Raw genomic sequence first — 19,543 nt, forward strand, 5'->3', positions numbered from 1 at the left:
AGTTTGGGTCGGTGAGTCCCCCATGTCTGAAGCCTTTTGAACCCTAAAGAGGCCAAGGGCAGCGACCCTGGCTGGGTGGGGCATGTGCAAAGGGGCAGGGGCTCTGGGCCTGAGCCCTGGACGTTTCTGGAACTCAGAGGCCTGGTGCTGGTATTGCTCTCCCTTTGCAGGATGCCCCCACCCCTCCTTGGGTTGGCTGTTCCCGCTGCCTGTGAGGATCGTGTCCAGACAGCAGGCCCCCAGGCAAGTAGGCACAGAGGCCACATCAAAGGAACAGGGTGGCAGCACCAAGAGTGGACACAGCGCTGAGCTGTCACGCCAAGTCTCTGTGGGGGCACTGATGAGTCAGCCAAGGAGCAGACTGCCGTGTCCTGAGCCCAGGAGGCCCAAGTGCAGAGGCTCACCCTCAGCACAACCTCCACCTCAGGGGAAAAGGGGGGATCCTCTGCCACCAATCTGAGTCTTCTGTTCCCTTCAGAGAGGGTAAGGGAACAGATATGGGGACTTGAGAGGGACTTACACTGTAGCCACATTTTGGAAGCCTCCAAAAGACTTATGAGCTTAGAAGTATCTGGAAACAAAGGCGATTCTACTGCACAGTGAAGAATGACTGTAGAGACCCCTGCGGCACCACAAAACACCACATTCGCATTCGACTTCCCTAGGCAGATAATTCCCAGATGTCCACAAACTACAAATCACTGTTGCCATTTCCATGGCTCTGATCTTCACGGAAAGAAAATGCAGTGTCTTTCAACGTGATCTGTCCCACATGAGCACCCGTCATCAATAACGGCGACACAGCACAGCCCCAGTGCTTCACACACTCAGTTAACACGGACATGGTCCTCTCTTCTTTACGCCCAGGAGGGAAAGTAGGCTAAGAAGAGATGGAGCTGGAGATCAACCCGGAAACCGCCGAACCAAGATTTCAATCTGTACTAAGCCTGCAGGGTCTGACCACTGTACTTTCCTGCCTCAAGAACAAGGAAGTCCCTGCCCGAGCAGGGTGCCCAGTGCAACAGGAGGGAGACTGAGATAAAAGTGTGACATAGACATACTGTGGTGAGCACAGGGGTGAGCTGTGTGGAAGGCCTCGGGGTGGGGGGGCCCTGTGGACGGCACAAGAGATCTCAGAAAGGCTCATGCAGCTGAGCCTGACCAGGGAGATGGAGGAGAGGGGCATTTAATTACGCCAGATGGACAGAAGGCCATAGCAAGACAGAGGGACCCACCAGATGATGGGCCCACGGGTACGGAGGGGCACAAAGCAATGAGGCTGAGGGGCGTGTGGGGCTCGGATCAGAGAGGACTTGAGGCTGAACTTCATCTCCAGGATGAGGGGGACCTCGCAGGGAGGGCCTGAGGGCACGTGTTTTATTTTAGGTGGTGGAACTAGAGCTGGGGGCAAGACTCATGAGAAGGTTGAGGCCAAGCGAACCGCGGGGAGCAACTGGGCCGCGAGACAGGGTCTCACAGGCAGCTCCTCTCCTCTCCACGCAGCGCCTAAGTGACGGCCCCTGCTTTGCCCAGAAGCTGGAGATGCAGCCCTTTAGAAAACAGAGGGAAGGGAGGCCCCTGGGAAAGTTCTGGGCTGGTGCTTAGCCTTGGAGGTCCAATCGCTTGCCATCGAACTCTCTTTTCCATCCGCGTCTCTAGGGGGCACTGCCAAGGGGCAGAGGAGAAGCCACCAGGTAGGGAAGCTGGTGGCATGGAGCCGCAGCGAGAGCCTCACCATGCACGCCCTCCCCTTCTCCCACGCGGCTGGGGAACTTCACTCTACGAGTCAGAAGGGCCCCAGGCAGGCGCGACTCGGGAGTGACCCTGCCAACTTCAGACCGCCAGCTCCTTAAGAACTCCTGAAGACGGTGGCCCATGGGGGTCACTACTGACCTTCTGGAGCTTCAACCCGACAGCTGGAGATGAGAGCCTTCACAGTCCCCCAGCAGCTCCAAAGCCGGTCTTCCCCGTCATTCTGCCCTGGAAGGAAACAGCAAACGGGCCTGTTAGGTCACTCAGACACCAACCATCACGTCACGCAGCACCAGATGAAAAACTCACGTGTCATGCACAAGATGAAGAGTCATTCAGCACAAACTCCTGTGATGATTTGTGCAGAGGCTTGATTTACTTAAATAACTGCCAACCCGACTCTTCCCTGTTCCAACGTCAGTGGAAGCATCATTCAACCTTTATACATGGGAGGACCAAGGGACGGATATGGAGCATCAAGGAAGAAGGTGCCACAGGGGATTTGAACTCTGCAGCCGAGGGACGTCTGTTGGGTCTTTATGTCCCCTTTGGCTCCTGTGTTCCAGTGAGTGTAAGCTGAAGGACCCCAGAGTTCATACTTCGGAGCACAGGACTTGGGAGCTGAATGGGATTCTTCTTTTCAAAGGTGAGGAAATGGGATCCAGACATTCTCTCGCACACACAACCCAGCAGCTAGCTGCTAGCCCGGTCACAAGTTCATCAACCAGTGCTCTTCCTGCTAATTCGCATTCATGGCTTTGAAATAAATGTTGGTGAGGATGTGGACACACTCATACACTGCTGGCTGGGACTGTAAATGGGTGCAACCACTATGGAAAGCAGTATGGAGATTCCTCAGAAAACTTGGGATGGAACCACCATTTGACCCAGTTATCCCACTCCTTGGTATATACACAAAGGACTTAAAATCAGCATACTACAGTGACACAGCCACATCAATGTTTGTAGCAGCTCCATTCACAATAGCAAAACTATGGAGTCTACCTAGGTGCCCTTCAGCAGATGAATGGGTAAAGCAAATGTGTTATATAGACACAATAGAATATTACTCAGCCTTAAAGAAGAATGAAATTATGGCATTTGCTGGTAAATGGATGGAACTAGAGAATATCATGCTAAGCAAAGTAAGCCAATCCCAAAGAATCCAAGGCTATATGCCTTCTCTGATATACGGGTGCTAATTCACAATGCGGGGGGGGGGGCGGGAACTAGGGAAGAATAGAGGTACTTTGGATTAGACAGAAAGTGAAAGGAGGAGAAGGGGTATGGCAGTAGAGAGGACAGTAGAATGAATCAGACATTATTACTCTGTGTGCATGTATGACTCACGACGGGTGGGAATCTACATCAAGTACAACCAGAAGAATAAGAAGTTATGCTCCACTTATGTACGATGTGTTGAAATGCATTCTACTGTCTTGTATAACTAATTAGAACAAAGAGAAAAATATAACAGCTCTCATGAAATCTTTCAATTTCCAAAAAAGAAAACTCTGAATTTCATGTTTATTCTAAACTTATTTTATAATCTTTCTAAATACAGAAGTTTTAATTTCTGCAATGAAATTCTAATAATAAGCTTAAGTCTCCATTTTTACAAAGAAATGAATCCCAAAAGGTGTGACAGAAAGGACCAGCCCCCATGACACTCACATATTTTCAGCCAGAGTGTGACCCATGCTAAACCTCAGGAATGAATTGGGTCCCTGAGGGACAATTTGCCTACTGGCTCCATAATCCATTGGAAAATGTCCCAATGTTGGGCTGTTGGGCTAATGGAGTTCCAACCTCTCATTACAGGTAGAGAAACTGCAGTGCAGAGTTAAACGTCAACTACTGAGAGTCAGACAGAGAAAATCCCCAGATAAAATACATATTAAATGAGCATCTGTTGGCCGGACACCGTGGCGCACGTCTGTCATCCCAGCGGCTCAGGAGGCTGAGGCAGGAGGATCATTAGTTCAAAGCCAGACTCAGAACAAGCGAAGGCACTAAGTAACTCAGCGAGACCCTGTCTCTAAATAAAATACAAAATGGGGCTGGAGATGTGGCTCAGTATTTGAATGCCCTTGAGGAGTTCAATCCCTGGTACAAAAAAAAAAAAAAAAAGGGCATCTGTTGGTGCAGGTTCTGTGCACTCTGCTTCAAATGCAGGGTCTCAGGCAGTCTTCACGCCTGCCCCGTGAGTTACCACGGCACTTCTCCATTGTACCAACAGGGTACAGAGGCCCAGAGAGGCTCTGTCCTTGGGTTCAGTCATTATTTATCTGGGCATCTGCTGCATGCCAGGCACCAAGAAACGTGCTGCACACACCACAGAGCAATGGACACACTCTGCCTTCCATGAATTCCCAAACCAGCACAGAGGGGGAGCCGGAACCGGGCACCTTAATTAGAACCACGTGGTTCAAATTGTAGCTTCTGACACACTAAAAGGTCATGGGATTCATTTAAGTGGCTCTTGATCAGCATTGAAAGTAGGTGAATGCACAAATAAATAAAAGAGATGGGCAGCGTGCAAGACGGCACGTGAGCATGAAGGTAAGGAAACCCACTGGGCACGTTTACCTGCATCGCTCACGTATCTGCCTGTGTGTACAATGGAGAGTGCCAAGAGGAGCCGGTGTCTGCCCAGGGGTCAGTCAGCATGTAGCGCAGGAGTGAGCTGGGCACAAGGTGGGCTCCTCCCTGGGTGGAGTCTCTTAAGGACGAGGTGTTCAAGTCAATGCTCAGAGCTGGGAAGAGCTAGAAGAACGGGTAGGACGTTTCAGGAACAACACAGGAAAATAGAATGCGTTCCCTTTTCTTGCGGCCTGGGGCCGTGGGGTCACCATCAAGCTGAGGAGGCACAAGGACACCAGTTCTGCATGGCAGGATGGAGCTGGGCTCGAGAAGAGGAGGTTAAACCTCAAGAAGACGGGACCCCAAATCTAGCCCCAAGGGCTGTGAACCCAGGGAGCTGCGGGAAGGTCTGCCAACATCTGCTGGATCTGGAAAAGGTTCCTGCCATCCCACTGTGGGAAAGCACACAGGGCCTGGAATCTAGACGGCCAGTAGGAGGGAGGCAGGCGTGGGGCTCACAAATGACCGCAGTCCCAAAGCAGAGCCTCCTCAGGGCAGTGAGTTATTGTCACCTCCCTTCCCAGGATAAAACATTTATAGAGTTTTCTCTTCTTTTACTAAAAGTGCATTCAGATATTCTGGGTGCCGTGTTTGCAGGGTGGGGAATCCGTGGCAATTCACGAGAACGCCGCATGGAGACGCGTGTGGACTGATGGCAGGAGGGAAAAGACCCGCCCACACAGCAGGCCGTGCTGCCCACACCAGAAGCCTCTGGTGGGATGGGCTACAGGAGTAGGTAAGGGGCAAAGGCCGATCGTTATTTTGGTGACTTGGTCATTGCATATCTATCTGTTAAGCAATGACACGGATGATGTCGGGATTAACCATCTTCTCCATTATTTAATCTGTATTTTTCCCTAGACAGACTTATGATGATAGTGACAAGAATTAGACACTAGACAAAATTTAAAGTTCCAGAAACACATAGAAAAATAACAACTCGATGTTCGTATTTGTATTTCTTCACCCATCGTGTGTGACAGAACTGTACAAATAACAAGGTCTTTAACAAATCTTTCTTCCCAACAGGTTACGACTTAGAAGAGCAGCTAGCTGATGTTGAAGGCATGAGAAATAATTAGGGCATTTTTTAAAAAATTCTATTCAGAAATGGAGCTGGGAATATAGTTCAGAAATGCTTGCCTCGCATGCACAAGGCCCTGGGTTCAATCCCCAGCAAAAGAAAGAAAGAAAGAAAGAGAGAAAGAGAGAAAGAAAGGAAGAAAGGATTCTACTGTCATGTACAACTAATTAAAACAAATTTTAAAAAAGAAACAAATGAAAGAGTTCAAGTGAAAGTGCTTCATGAACTGAAAGGCATTCTGCAAGTATTTACCATATTAGTTATTATCAAGCTAACAAATAATCAAGTAAAAATTTCAATGTTTTAGTGCCTACAAATAAATGACATCGTATTTAATAGTTCTCGAGTCTGTGTTTTTCACATATCTATTTTCAAATCGAGGACTCAGCTTTAAGTACCACATTCAGGGATCAACATATATTGTCCTTTCTGTTGTTGGGCTGGGAATCTACCCCGGGCCTTGTGCACGCTAGACAAGACTCTCCCACTGAGCCACATCCACAGCCCTTACACACACGTCCCTTATAACACAAGTGCAGGTGGGCTTGGTTCATAAACGGGTCCCATTATTTCACCAGATGGATGAAGGGACACAGGAGGGCCCAGGGTCACACAGGAGCCCAACTAGAATGACAACGGAGCCCTTGTTATTGACTCTGAGCTTGTTCGTGACCCTGGCTGTCATTTTTGCCATTTCTTATCAAGCCATATGAACTTCTTTCTAGTCTTTGTCCAGAAGATAGGTGGGGATATAGAACATGATGATTCTATTTATTAAAACCACACACATCACAAAACCAATGGTATCATTTTTTGTTTGTTTTTGTTTTGGTACCAGGGATTGAACTCAGGAGCACTTAACTGCTGAGCCACACCCCCAGCCCTTTTTTGTCTCACTGAGTTGCTTAGGGCCTCGCTAAGTTGCTGATGCTGTCTTTGAACTCGCAATCCTCCTGCCCAGCCTCCCAAGCCACTGGGATTACAGGTGTGGGTCACTGTGCCTGGCACCCATGGTATCATTAAGGAGAAAGCTCCATCTGAACATTAGCAAAACAACATCCTTTCACAGTGAGTCTAGATCCAAAAGAATTTCTTTTACTTCTTAGCTGTGAGATCAATGAGATCTATTTTCATTCTGTTTCATTTAAAATTAGTGTCAACCATTTTATTTTCCAGGGGGGAAAAATATCTCAAAATTATGGGTAACCCAAGACTAGATAACTAAAGTGACTGTGCTGGTGGATAGAATTTAACTTAAATACTTTCAGTTTTGTTGCAGTGGTGGGGTGAAACCCAGGGCCTTGCACATGCTAGGCAAACACTCTGTACTGAGCCTACCTGCAGCCCAGTTTTTACTTAAAAGTTGTTCAACAGATAACATAGAAGGGGCTGGAGGAGCATTTGCAGTTTAAAAGAGGAATAAATAGGGCTGGGGCTGTAGTTCAGTGGGAGAGCCCTTGCCTAGCACGTGAGGCACTGGGTTCAATCCTCAGCACCACATAAAAATAAATAAATAAAATAAAGGTCATGTGTCCATCCACAACTAAAAAAGATTTTTTTTTTAAAAGAGGAATGAACAGATATTAAGTACTTTTACTTATTTATTCTGGTGCTCGGGATGGAACCCAGGGCCTCACCCACACCAAGCATGTGCTTACCGCTGAGTTAAATCCTCAGCCCCATTACATACTTTTACATGGTGAGAACAAACTTTCAGTTCGGGGGATCAAACATTTGAGTGACTAAACTATTCAAAGGGAAACTCAAGAGGACAGGGACCACAGAAAGCCAGGGGGTGGCTGCTCTGGGGACGAGAGGGCCTGGGCTGGGGCAGCCCGGCAGGGCCTCTGGGACAGTGGTTGGCGGCTTCCTGGCTTGGCGGGGCGCTGTCTGCTCTGCGACTCATTCAGCTTTTCCACATTTGCGGGGTTTTCTTTTAAGTTAGAGGAGTTTACATAAAGATATTGTCTGAAACGGGGGACTAACAATACAGCGGTCAATACAGTGACCACTCGGTGTTTCCAGGTCTAGTAGGACAAAAAGAGTGACAGAAGGGGCTGGGGCTGGGGCTCAGTGGCGGAGCGCTTGCCTCACACGGAGGAGGCCCTGGGTTCGATCCTCAGCACCACCTAAAAATAAATGAAAAATAAAATAAAAGTATTGTGTCCATCTACAACTACAAATATACTTAAAAAAAGAAATAAAAGCCCACGTTTCCTTCATCACTCAAGGGTCAGGCTGCCCTGGGAGGGTCCTGGTGGCACAGGCCACCAGGGCCTGTGTGCTCCGTGGCTGCCGAGCAGCCCTGGGTACCCCTGGCTCCTCCTCTCTGGCACCTCTGCTCACAGCTGCCTGGACGGCAGGTACCGCGGAGCAGCAGATGGAGGTTCTGGTAGCCGTGGAGCACACTGTCAAACTCTTGCTGTCAGAAATGCACATGTTTTTCGGCTTTCTTGCTCAGTTTTAACTGGTTTTAATCAAGTGTGGAGCACCTCAAAAATTCTTCCCCAAAGGGAATGAGTTGAGATGGATCCTCAGTAAGTTCCGCTGGACAGCAAGCCCGGGCAGCCATCGCCCAGGCAACACCTGATCCTGGGCCTCCAGCACCCAGCAAGGGCCTCCACTCTGCGCCTGGCCTCGGGCCTCCAGGGCCAGAAAAGCCAGCGCACCACGGAGGACAGGGCCGGGTCTGGGACTTTGGCTCCTGTTTCTGGAGCTGACTACAAACCGCCTTCTCTGTTTATTTGCTCAGAGGGCTGTTTAACATTGGAGGACAAAGAGGGGGGGAGCCTCAACCAGGCGGGCAGAAGGACTTCCAATCACAACAAACACTCCCCGGGAGGAGGAAGATGGCCAGCGACACAGTTCCTTTCCAACATTCTTCAAACTAAATGCACAGCCCGGGGGCAGTCTGACTGGCTTCCACTGTACGGTGGCAGCGGCAAGTGTGGAGAAAAGAGACCTTTGTGCTACCTGCTCGGTGCTCACATCCCACTCCAGACCATGCCTGAGACTGTCCACGATGCAAAGCAGGCGGGGCCGCCCTGAAATCAGCAAGGACTCCCTCCCTTCGTTAGCCCTCGGCAGTGCGACATCCAGGGAGATGCTGGGCTCTGACACGTTCTGCAGAGCTTCCCGCGTCCTCCAGGCTGAGTCTCAGGCCGCCACGGAGAAATGATGTGACAGCTTAGAGACCTCAGCCACAGCAGGCTGCAGCCCAGAGCAGGCCAAACCTAAATTCTGGGCCATCACATTTTGGAGCAGTTCCCCTTGAAGCACGTGAGCAAGAGCCACAAAAATTTAAAGCAACGTATGATTGTTGTGAAAGGATATCAGGATCCTGCTTTCTTCATCCACCTCTATGAATCCATCCCGTTAATGGCTGACTCCACGTGTCATTCTGCACGAGGGCCTCTGAACCCCGTCACGGCACAGAGCATGCTACACACTAGGAAGCCCTACCACGCACCCACCGACCAGAGCTGGGCTCTCCCGTTGCTTCCAGAAGCCGATAGAAGGGAAAAGCTTCTCAAGTGCTTTAGGAAGGAGAAAAACAGGGCTGAGGGTGGTGATGTGCACCTGAAGACCCAGCTACTCAGGAGGCTGAGGCAGGAGGATCTCTTGGGACCAGAAGTTCAAGTCCCCCTGGGCAACATAGCGAGACCTTGCCTCCAAACAAAATGGAGGTGGTGGTGGTGGAAAAACAATTCTTCTATTTTCAACGTAACAAGACAACCACCCACCTCTGCCCAACACATATCTAACATTAATGAGTCAGCCACACAAGGGATTCACATCTCATCAGATGATTAATCCTTGCAAGTGTCTCAATTTCTCACACTAAACAGCTTCTTTATTTGTTGTTAAAAAGAACAGTCCATGAATATGCTGATTTAAAGGATAAGAAGAGCACAGAGCAGCTTGATAGGGTGACCTTTCACCTTCAATAGTGCTGTCCTCTAGAGTTGTGCAGTGTGCAACCTGAGAGACCACAGGGAACAACCCTGATTACACACGTGTGATATTAGAATTATTCCTCATTCACGTGTTTGTACATTATGTATATTACAAAAGCGGTGTGTATATTAAATATCCAATATAAACCAGTTCTTTTGTATGTCCAGAAAATCTTATTGGTTAGTGAGCTCTTATTCTCTGTTTGAGCTCATTATGGTGAGTGCCCAAGTATTTAGGCTCTCTTTTCCCTTTTGTCTTTGAATATAAATCTATTTGAAAGTCAGAATTGGTTTCACTTGAGAGCACAGTGATCTTTGATTTCCCCCTTCCTATGCCAGTGCTCTCCAAAAATTAGGACTGGACCCTAATTCTGCCCAGTAAATACCTCTCAAGTCTCTTGTCTTGGCCTTCCCAAAGCTCCTCCAACCCCGGACTTCAGTACTGTTCTTCCAACTACAGTCTCTCCCCAGAAAGGTGTTGCATTACAGCCAGAATCGCCCTCCTGCACAGATAGGCTTCCATCACCCTCCACTTTAGAACCTTTAATGACTCTATACCACCCACCAGGTGAAGTCCAGACAAATCACCACGGCACGTGACCTGTTCACACTCTGGCTCAGCATTCTGGGCCAGTCGACACCATTTAGGTATCCACTCTGTGGAAATCTCCTGGGCCCCACGAAACAGTGGGATTTGGGGGAAAAAAAAATTGAAAAAAGTAAGTAAGACCTATTCCCAGATCTCAGGGCACAAACGCTTCTGCAGGACATGTGGACATGTAGGCAGATAATCATAGTTGGCCACGGTCAATGCAATTTGGCCCCAATCCAGGGAAAGGGCTTCACATCCAGTCAATTCCCCCGCCCCTTTGAACTGCTTTCCAACCATGTTCAATTTTTTATTGTCCGACTACTGCGGCCGGTCCTTTGCCACTTGCGTATCATTAACTCATCTCCATGGCTTGACAGGCCCTCCCAGGTTGCTGTGCACTGAACCCCTGTTCATCCTTCAGCTGCCCAACAGCTCCCTCTGCAAGCCCCTCCAGCCATCACCCTTCTTGGGCCACGACACTTCCTGGGGCACAGCAAATCCATGCCCTCTGCTGTAATTATTCACTTAAGTGCCTGTGCTCCCCTGCGCGCCAGCTGGGCCGGGACCACACGGTGGCGCGGCAGAGCAAGGGCACACCAACCTCTCAGCAAGGGCCTGAACCCAGCACATTTAGGGCATCCTCTCTTACTGGCCCCCACTCATGCCTGGGAGCCTGCCCCTTCCCCAACGTGGGGGAAGATGGTCTTGGTGTGGAGAGCTTAGCCCAGGCCCCCCAGGGCTGTGGTCTCACTGGGGAGGTCGAGGGGGGGCAGCGTAGGGACAGGATCACGGTGCTCTCGCCGTAGGGTGAATTCTTTGGGATGAACCAGCAAGAGACACCAGCAGCTGCATGCAGCATCTCTGACTTCCTCAGGGTTTGGTAACTAAGTATCTGGTCTCTACGGAAGTGGCTTCTAGTGGTGTAACTAAGCCTGGGGCCAAATGAGCTAAGAACATTAGGACGCATCAAAAAAGAAAGAGGAATTGCCATCTGAAATCAAGTACAGAAAAGCGGTTTCCTATCCTTATGTCTTCCTTCCTAAACCTTTTCTTCTTTCCCTCCCTCCCTCCATTCCTTCCTCCCTTCATTTTTGGGGGAGAAGGGAAAGGAGCATTGGGGACTGAACCCAGGGGCACTTTGCCATTGAGCCACATCCCCAGTCCCCCTTTGTTTTTCCATTTTGAGATTGGGTCACTGTGTTGCCGTGGGCCCTGCTAAATCACCAAGGCTGATCTCAAACTCGTGATCCTCCTGCCTCAGCCTCCTGAGTCTCTTGGGATTATAGGTGTGTGCTACTGTGTCCAGCTTCTTTCTTTAACTTTAAATATAGAAAAACTTTTAAAAAAATATTTATTTTTTAGGTGTAGATGGACACGACACCATGCCTTTATTTTTATGTGGTGCTGAGGATCGAACCCGGGTCCCGTACGTACTAGGCGAGTACTTTCCCACTGAGCTACAATCCCAGCCCCAACATTTTTTTTTTTTAAATATGACTGGTAGATGTCATTGTTGTATATTTGAACACATAATTACACAGTGCATTTTTTAAAAGTGCATTTCAACTAAGTGAAATTAATCTTGAGTCGGTGGATATAGGAAAAGCACATGGAATGGGAACGCTGCCTCAAGAAATTCATGATTCAATGGACAAGTTACAGTTAACTGGTAATTCTGCCATTTCCCCCAAGTGAGATAGCATCATGTATTGTGGGTCCTATTATGGATACTATTATGCAGAAACTCAAATAAAATAAATTAATGAAGTCTGCCACTCCCTAGAGGCTAAAACTGGTGTTTCCCAAAAAAGGGACCGAGCCAAAGCCCAACACAGAATCTGACTCGAGCGTGCGTATCTGCAGCTTAGGGTCTGCACGCAAATGTCCACCCAGAGGACGAACAGGGAGGCAGATGTTTGCCCCTCTGTGGCTGCCATCCAGGTGAGCTGAGGCCACAAGGCAGGTGGGGACTACCTCGGCTGCCCTGGCCCAGGGTGTGGAGAGGGTGAGGAGGGTGGGGAGGGTGTTTCCCCCAGTATCTGGGTCTGCCAACTCCTCCACTCCTCCGCCTCCTCCTCCAGGTTCAACTCCCTGGTGCAGACACGTCACCCACAAACGCACACCCATCAGGCTGGCCTCTCTCCTGCCTCTTGTGATGGCAGGACAGGCTCAGACCCAGGCCTTCCTCCTAACTGCACCTTCTTGGCCCTCAGAGGTGTGTGCCAGGCCCGGCCCTGGGCCAGGGTTTGTGGGGTGCAGCCTTCAAACTTCCTCAGGCCGACTTCATCGTGAGGTAGCTTCATTTCACCCAGGGAAGGCTGAAATCCAGAGTGGCTGCCCACAAGATATCCACCCAGTAAAAGCCATTCCAGTAAGTTCCGAAGGAAACCAAAGTGGTGCTATTAGGTGGAGGGAAGCACATTCCACAAGGGCGGGTCACCCCGTAAGGGCCTCAGGAATGGGAGTCACAACTTCGGATTCTGAAACTGAATTTTCTTCCTGCTCCTTTTCTTGCACAAAGTAAACAGCATCCCTTTGGGAACCATTATGTCAAACGTACATCAGAGAAACAAGCACAGCCTAATACAGTCTGGTGGCGGGAGGAAGGTTTCAAAACTACCGACTTGCTACATCTAATCCCCACGGCCTTTCAAACGGAAAGCATTTTTTTTTTTTTTTTTTTTGCCGAGAGAGCCGTTTGTCTTGCAGACACAACTCGACACTTGGAAGGAAGACAGGGGAGGAGGGACAAGCATCATCCTGAGGACACTCCCCTCCAGATCAATGGCTGCGCTCCCACGTTGAAGAAGAGTCACACCCCCACCCGGCATCCCCCACTACACATCCCTCTCCCTGTCCTCTACGGTCACTTGCATACATCCCAACCAACCTGGGACCACTTATAAAAGGGCTTGTGTTTAACTGGATTCTGTTTAATTCCAGTGCTTTCTTCCAGCCATCCAATCTGTATGCAATTAAAATCATATTGCAGCAAATGTTGAATGGTATGAAAAGTTTTACCAGATGTATACGACTGACTAGCCAGGGAATTTGGCAAGGCTGCAGTGATCCCATTAAAGAGGGGCGAGCTGGCTTATTTTGGAGCGAACGTTATATGCCTTGGATGGGGGCTGCTTTTCACTTATACCGATGCCGCCTACCAGGCTTAACCCTTTGTCAGCAGCGCTGAGACGTGGTCCTGCATCTCAACAAGGAGGGCCGCGGCACCCCATCAAAACCCCAGGACGAAACCTATCTGGCTGGTGGAGGAAGGCTCTTTTGAAAGTGCTCCACTTTCTGAGCCATAATTAGCCTTCTTGGTGGTGCTGAAGGCTGAGCAGATGTCAACACAGCCTCCAGCTCATGTCAACTGGACGGGGAAGAAGCAGATCCAAGCTCCTGGAGAGGAGGGCACTCCGCGCAGCTCCAATGAGGTCATCGTAGGATGAAAAGAGGAAGCCCCGTGTGCTACTGTAGAGAATAGAAACTTGAAACTTAGGTGCTAAGAGGGAGCAGATAAAATACAAACAGCCTCAAGAAGGAGCGAGCAAAGCTCATGCTGACAGATTCAGCTCTGGGGACATTCCTGACACCCATAGCAGCAGGGACAACAAGTCTCCCACCTCATCACAGTCCCTACCCACCCGTGGCCAGAACCCAGAGGCCTTCGCCAGAGAAAGGCCTCTAGGAGGACAGGCCTTTCCCCCGACTCTCTGGGTCGCTCTGCTCATACTTGGTGTCATCCGTAGATGATGTAGCTGTAAAGTTGCGATTTTGCTTTAAAGACATTCTGCAATAGAGACTTCAGAATGAGTCGAAGTCTCTCTCAACATGTGACAGGAAGGAACATATGTTCCTAATCTGTGGGTTTAAAATTGTTTCAGAATTACATCAATGAGACTTATCCTCCAAAGAAAAACCGGGCCACCAACGCCAGCACAAGAGCCTGCGGGCCCTGAAGGGTAGTTCTGTTTTCAGGCCTACGTTTCACAACACATGGGTCAAAATGCTTATAAAGTGGACTCTCCTGCGGAGCCTAAAAAGCAAAATAAATTAATAAATAAAATTCTAAAATTTTAAATGAATTTCAAAAACAAATAGGGGCCTTGGAAACCAAGGGGGGTTGGTTTCTCGACCAGAGGTGTGTCCTGCTCAGAGCAAGTTCCCAAGCAGAATGCAAACATTAGGTTCTCCATGCTGAGTGGCAAGGTAGGGAAGGTCAGGATCAGAAAACTGCCAACGGACCTCAAGAAGGGGTCCCTTCCCGTGGGTGGGGGTGGGGTGTAGTTCAGCCCTGGGGCATCTGCCTGGCATTCACCCCCTCACACAGCAAAAAAAAAAAAAGAAAAAGAAAAAGAAAGAAAAACAGAGGGAAGGAAAGAAAAGGAAGGAAGGAAGGATAACAGGGCAGGTATCGTGAATAGTTTGGGCAGCTGCGGCAGGAGGTGAATTATGAAAATCATGATAGTTCGCCAGATGAGTGAAGGCGGGGAATATAGGAGGGTGCTGTAGCAGGGGCTGGGGCTGGGGCTCAGGGGTAGAGCGCTTGCCTAGCATGGGTGAGGCACTGGGTTCGATTCTCAGCACCACATACAAATCAACAACTAATAATAAAAAAAAAGAATACTGGACCAAAGGAAAAGATAAATAGATTATGAGAAGGGTTAAGAAATGGAAAGAAGAGTCCCAGACTGTGACCAAGGCTGGTAGATCAGGATTGCCTGACACCTGGGCTGTGACCCACAAAGCCTTCACGTGCGTTCTGCTGCTATTTCATATGAGGCGGGCAGGAAAGTACTCATCTCCCCCGTCTCCGGACACTGAGGCCCACAGGAGACTCCAGTGTCCCAGCTCAAGACCAACAGCTGGCGATCTCCTTGACTCTGAACTCCGAGTTGCTTTTTCTCATTGTACGTCAGGGTTCCTGACTCTCCTTAAATCATTAGAAGGAAAACTGGGATAAGAAGTGTTTCATACTTTCCCCTCTTATAAATCTATTATGCAAAAATAAACAGGTTCCAAATGTCTTTCTCCCATGGGGAGATGTAATCAAGCCATCAGAAGAGAAAGAACTCATGGAGATGATGTATCCGGATTCTGAAGTGATACCATAATTCCCCTCCCGCCCCGTCACCGTCTCCGTCAGGGGCAAGTGGAAGGGCCTTCCAGGAGGCTGGAGGGAAATACTCGGTGCTTTCATGCTCCGTTTCTTTCATTAAAGACAAAATGGGGGACAAAAATGCCTTACTCCATTTGGGGACCTGCCACAGGGACCACCGAGGATTTGAAGTCTCTCTGTGACATCAAGGTAGAGTTACTAACCTAGCTGAAGACACCAGGTGGAAGGAACAGGGGTTGCAAAATGTACCATACAGAAGGAAAGGAATTATGGAGACCACAATCTTGATTCAAAACCTACGATCGACTTAGGAAGGCAAGTGTCTCTGGGCGGGGTGTGCTAGATGATTCTGTGCAAGACTAGGCTGAGCACTTATCCCCTTCCCAGGGATTAGTCCCTAATGTTTTTCAGACTTTTTTGTTTGTGTTTGAGTAGAGTTGGGTAATAGCAGATCTATTTTCTAGCTCCACTTAAGGTAGGAAACTAGGAATAAGGCTTAAACGAAACTAAGAAAACACTGTCTCAGAACTGTCCAGTCTTCACAATCACGCGAATCTTGATGATACCGAGGCAAAAGATGCTTCCGTCCAACTAATTTCTCTGCCTTGTCCCGAGACAGTGCCTGCAAGATCCAAAGCCATTGTTTTCTCAGGCACGAAAAACAGTTAAAATCCTATCAGGGCAGGAAATTGAAAAATTCCCTTCTTAGGAGCCGGTCAGGCTGAGAATTAGGTGAGAGAAAAGGCCTGTAGCTGGGGGAATGAGGCTGGTCCTCCTGCTGTCATAATCCTATTAGCTCCCAGCAGACCTTTATCTGGTGGGGAAGGGAGCAGCTGGGTAGGTAAAGGGTCTCTGATCCGAAGTGCCACTTAACTACACAGGTAAACTATCCGGGAGCTGTGAGCTCATCAGCATAATCAAACCTGGGGCAGGAGGGCCCTCCAAGGAGCCCACTTCCCACCAGCCTGGTGTTTCCTAAACAGTACTTTAAGAGATGCTCCTAGGAGACAGAGGGGAGCCTCACTTTCCCTGAGTGGAAGCAATTTCCTCTGTGCTCTAGAAACCCTTCCTGCCCAGGGTGAGTCTCAAGTCTGGTGTGCACCTGCGTAGGCTGAGTTCAGGTTCACTCTCACAGGTAATTACTACCCACCTCAAGAAGTCCTTGGGCTAACAAAGGATGCTGAGACGACGGCTCTTCATTAGCCAAGAAAATGAAATAGAAACTCTCGTGAGCAGGGCACTCATTGGCTGGCGCCAGCGCGGTCCCCTGTGGACAGGCCAGCTAGATGGATGAGTGTGCTTTTTTGTCTGGTTGTTCTATCGTGTACTGACAGACATGTGAAAAATCTCTCACCAGCTTACACAGAGAGATTCATGTGGTTGTGGAGACTTAAACTCTGGACGGCTCTGAGAGTAATTCTTATTTCTAAGTTAGCATTTTCTTAGTTCAGTTTAAGCCTTGTTTCCTTGCTCTCTGAATTAGGTGAAGCTTAAAAGTAGTTGTATTACTCAAAAAAAAATAACTTTACTCAAAAAATTAAAAAGGTGTATGATCTTAAGATAAACCAACAAGCCAAATTAACAAAATCATGGATTTATTTATTAGTCCCTTAAATTAGTCAATATTTCTGCATGTATCTTAGGCTCTATTACTAGGCGTATATAGCTCATGACTGTTGTATGTCCCTGGAGAACAGCCCTTTTACTTCTGGTAATACTTATCATCTTGAGTCTCTTTGTCTTAAGTTTACATGGCCACTCCAGCCTTCTAAGGTGTAGTGTTTGTTTGACATATTTATCCCATCTTTTGAATCTATTTTTTTTGGGGGGGTACTGTGTATTGAACCCAGAGGTGCATAACCACTGAACCACATCCCCTGCCCCTTTTATTTTTTATTTGAAGAGAGGGTTTCATTAAGTTGCTTAGGGCCTTGCTAAATACCAGGCTGGCCTCAAAGTTGCAACCCTCCTGCCTCAATCTCCTGAGCTGCTGGATTATAGGGATGCACCCTGCATCCGGCCATCTTTTTTAAAATTTGAACCCATTTTTAATTGTATTTAAAGGCAGAATATAGTTGGAGTTTTCATTTTTCTCCAGTCTAAGATTCTGTGCCTCTGAATTAGAGTACTTAGTCCATTTATTAAATATAAATGTAATTCACAAATTTATACATAATGTTAATTTATATCCAAAATTTACTTATTGATGTGGTTGGTTTTAAGTCTGATGCTCTGTTTTCTGTTGGAGATACATATATATATATATTTTTTTTTACTCTGCTTCTTTTTTCTTACCTTCTCTATAAATTAAATATTCTTTTGAATTCCATCCTTAATTTTATTCTGCCTTTTAAAGCTGTGTCTCTGTGTTTCTTTTTCTGAAAGAACTAATGGGATTTTTTCAAGGAACAAAAACAAATACCCTAACACCCTCTGCCTCAGGATCCAAATCAATATATTAAATGATGTGCACTTGTCGCCTTACATCCACAGCTTTGCCTTCTGAGATTTCGGGTACCCTGACTCAACAGCAGTCTAAGAATATTAAATGGAAAATTCCAGAAATAAGTAACCCAAACATTTTAAATAACTTTTATTATAGCATCTTGTTACAATTGTTCTATTTTATTATTAATTATTGTTAATCCCTCACTGTGTCTAATCTACTTATTGAACTTTATTACAGTTTTGTGGGTATGTCTAGGGAAAACGGCATATATAGGATTCAGAACTATTCCCACTTCAGGAATCTCTGGGGCCCGCTGTAACTGGTTACCAAGGAGAATCGGGAATTCCAGCCCCCCCAAGTCCTTAAGTATGGGGAGACAGTTCTTCTAATCTTCTTGGTCCTTCTATGATTCTACATAGTAAAGAATATAGGGGAGGGGCTGGGGTTGTGGTTCAGTGGTAGAGCGCTCAGTGAGATGCTGGGTTTGATCCTCAGCACCACATAAAAATAAATAAGTGAAATAAAGGTTAAAAAAAAGAATATAGGGGAGTTTCTCTCTTTCTTTTTTCTTTGTGTGTTTTTTTTTTCCCTTGATGAATTATCACTGGGATCTGAGGAAAAACCTAGCATAGAAAATATTTATTGAATGGCACCCCATCAAGCTTTCTGTCCTGAGGAAAACATAATTGTTGGGTAAAATAATAAGGTCACTTTCAACTTTCAAAATATCCATGATTATTTTGCAAATCTATATATTCACAGGGGAATTTCTTTAAGCAATCTTTACCGAAACCCTAAGTCCCTGGCCCTTCCTGGCTTGAACCCTAAGAACTCCGATTTCTGCACTTCTGTGCTCCCTCGTGGCTCTTGCATGAACTCCCTCTCTCCTCATGCAGGACTGTAATCCGTTCTCTGAAAATATGCTTGAAACCAAGTCCCTGGCCTGGAGAGAACAGAACAAGGAAATGAAATCTAAGGCTTGTGCAGAGCGCCCTCTTGAGGCTGCCTTTGTAAATACGCCAAAGACTGTGCTATGAATTCATTGCAACAGTTCCAGGGTAGGGGGCTAATACAAATCAATCCCAGAAGATATACTGGCTAAATTATGGATGTAAGCATCTTCTTACTAGAAATAGATTGTATCTCCCAAAATTCAACATAATGTAAATGAGAAAAAAAAACCCAGTGCCTGACTAAATGCGTCCCTTACAATAAAACACAAACGTGGTTCCAGTTTTGACATCCCTGTTAGTTTTAGATATCGTCTCTTGGTGTGAAGAGAAAAGGGCAAGCCTTCTCCAGAGACAGGTGGTAGCTGTGGGGATGTCACACAGTGGTGGAGGGACAGCCTGCTAGGTCAGAGGACCGCGTTGCCTGTCGATTCCGCCACCTGGAAGCTGCGTGATCCTGAAGTTTTTCAGCCCCTCAGAGTCGCGTGCAGAATGGGGGCGATGAGAGAGTGACGTCAGAGGGTTGGGAAGAGGCTGAACCCTCTTTACAGGCACACACAGCCGATGGCACGGGGTAGGGTGCAGAGGAACTCAAGTGCCTGGTGCCATTAATATCACCTACACTTACAAGATTCTTTGGGGACGGGCAGGTGGGACATTGTTTTGTTTAAACCACTGAATCAACTTCTTGTGTCCCTGATTACTGTGCCCTTTCAACATCAGGCGGATGATCTCTTTTCCCTAGATTTTTCACCATCATTCTGGCTGTCATCTGTCTAATTAAAACAATAGCAACTTCCCTCAGGTGACCTGCATGCCGTACTTGAACAGCGAGGTCACAGTTCCTCCAAAGGTACCAGCATAGTCTGGGATGTGGGGTCCCCTCAGAGCCCCTCCAGCCCCTCCTGGCACAGAGGAGGGGTGACGCTCACTCTTTGGTAAATGGCGCCCCAGAAGGTTCTTGTGGGGAACCTCTTCAGTGAGCTCTGCGTCTTCGG

General features: G+C 47.8%; 1 protein-coding gene across 6 annotated transcripts in view; it reads right to left on the minus strand.

Moving 5' to 3' along the window:
• The window catches only part of Scaf8 (SR-related CTD associated factor 8), a 282,467-nt gene that overhangs the window by 102,237 nt on the left and 160,687 nt on the right, over nucleotides 1–19,543 (minus strand). For all 6 annotated transcript variants that reach the window (XR_013424749.1, XR_013424741.1, XR_013424742.1 and 3 more), the window contains one exon: nucleotides 1,894–1,980. The gene's annotated coding sequence lies outside the window, so the exon portion shown is untranslated. The remainder of the gene's footprint in view (nucleotides 1–1,893; nucleotides 1,981–19,543) is intronic.

The sequence above is a fragment of the Ictidomys tridecemlineatus genome, chromosome 8 (genome assembly GCF_052094955.1).
Source record: "Ictidomys tridecemlineatus isolate mIctTri1 chromosome 8, mIctTri1.hap1, whole genome shotgun sequence".
NCBI lineage: Eukaryota > Metazoa > Chordata > Mammalia > Rodentia > Sciuridae > Ictidomys > Ictidomys tridecemlineatus.